Here is a 2,247-nt window from a genome sequence, read left to right as displayed (position 1 = left end):
CCAGGGAGGCCAAGTCGGCCAAAGGAGCCGGTAAGACTGCTCCATTTACTTCTGGCGGAAGGCGTGATGTAAAGACACCTGGTTCAGAGGGGGAGCCAGCGGCTGGGCCTCAATGGGGGTCTCGAGTGGGGTCTCATAGAAGCCCACTGTCCCCTTACCATCGAGCCCATGGACTGCAGCACCTCCAAACATGTATCCTTATATTCACGCCCCGTTCTGACCGATACTGAACCGCAGGTGTGCACTGTGTGCATTGGGGGTCATCCTGTACTGGCTCTGCTGGACTCTGGAAGTCTTGTGATATTAGTGCACAGAACTCTGGTCACTTTGGGGGATTAGAGTGGACAGAAAGTTGGAGTACTTTGCATCCACGGGGACACTCGGGAGTACCCCACCGCTATTGTTTGCATAGACACACCTTGTGGAACAGCAACCCATGAAGTGGGGGTAGTTCCGGCTCTGATACATAAAGTAATTCTCGGAAGGAACTTTCCATTGTTTTGGGACTTGTGGAGGGGTAGAAACACATGGTCTTCTAAAAATGGAAATGTTGATGGTAATAATGTGTGCCAGGAGGTACCCCAGAACCATATGACCCAGACGCTGAGGTACCAACTGTAGGGGTGACCACACGTGAAAATGACACTTTTCCCCTAGCTGTGCTGGCTGGTGATGCAGAGAGTCAGGAGGAAGTTCCTGAATGTCTGAACTAGAAATGTCACGTGAGAATTTTGGTACTGCTCAACTTGGGGATCCCACCTTGTTAAGGGCCCGGGAAAATGTGAAAGTTGTCAATGGTGTACCTCAAACCTCCGGGGAGTACCCTTACATGGTGGTTAACAGTGACTTACTGTACCGGGTAGATAAGATACGCAGGGAGGAGCTGGAACAGCTAGTTGTGCCCCAACCATATCACTGTGAAGTCCTAGACCTGGCCCATAAACGTGTGCTAGGTGGTCACCTGGGCTCTGAAAAAACCCGAGAGGGGGTGTTACAAAGGTTCTATTGGCCAGGTGTACATTAGGATGTAAAAGATACTGTGGCTCGTGTCTGGTGTGTCAGCTTACTGCTCCCATGTCTCACTTTAGGAGCCCTTTGGTACCTCTACCTATGATAGAGGTCTCTTTTGACCGGATCACCATGGACCTAGTCGGCCCAGTAGTGAAGTCCACTAGGGGGCATCAGAATATACTGGTTGTGTTGGACTATGCCAAGCGGTATCCTGAAGCGGTAACCCTAAGAAACACTTACTCCAAGCTCATTGGTAGCTGATCCATATGTTTTCCCGCACAGGTATACCCAAGGAAATCCTTACAGACCAGGGGACTCCGTTCATGTCCAACGTCATGAAGGAGATGTTTAAGCTGCTGAAAATTAAACAGCTGCGTACATCCGTGTATCATCCCCAGACTGACGGCCTGGTGGAAAGGTTTAACAAGACTTTGAAGGGCATGTTAAAAAGGGTGGTCAACAAGGATGGGAAGGATTGGATTGTCTGTTACCATATTTGATGTTTGCCATTCATGAGGTGCCTCAGTCTTCCATAGGTTTCTTACCATTTGAGTTGGTGTATGGCAGACACCCCCGTGGCCTCCTTGACATTGCCAAAGAAACCTGGAAAGGGAACACACCCCTTACAAAAGTTTCATAGAACACTTTGCACTGATGCAGGACAGAATAGCAGCGGTCATGCCCATGGTAGTAGAGGACATAGGGCAAGAACAGGAGGCTCAGAGCAGGGTCTATAACAGATCAGCTAATGTCAGAACCTTTAACCCGAGCGACAGAGTGTTGGTATTGGTGCTCACTGTAGAAAGCAAGTTTTTGGCTAAATGGCAAGGTCCATATGAGGTAATTGAGCAGGTGGGAGAAGTCAATTACAAAGTGTACCAGCCTGGCCGGAGAAAGCCCGAGCAGATATACCATGAGAATCTGCTCAAACCCTGGAAAGATAGAGAATCCCTGTCAGCTGAGAGTCGGGATGTTTTGGTTAAATCTCTGAGATCCAACCCTAGTGAGAAAGAACTAGGAGTGCGTATCTCAAATTCCCTGTCTAAGGTACAAAGGCAGGAATCAAAAGAGTTTGTGCACAGAAACTCTGATGGATTTTCAGAAGTACCGGCCGTACTTCAATCATTAAGCATGGCATTCTGACCGAGCCTCAGGTGGGGGGCCATCAAAAACCGCACAGGGCTCCCGAGGCTCGTAGACAGGCAATATCGGGAGAGGTTAAAAAGATGTTGGACC

The sequence above is a fragment of the Eleutherodactylus coqui genome, chromosome 13 (assembly GCF_035609145.1).
Source record: "Eleutherodactylus coqui strain aEleCoq1 chromosome 13, aEleCoq1.hap1, whole genome shotgun sequence".
NCBI lineage: Eukaryota > Metazoa > Chordata > Amphibia > Anura > Eleutherodactylidae > Eleutherodactylus > Eleutherodactylus coqui.
The sequence above is the reverse complement of the archived record's forward strand: the minus strand, read 5'-3'. Positions refer to the sequence as shown.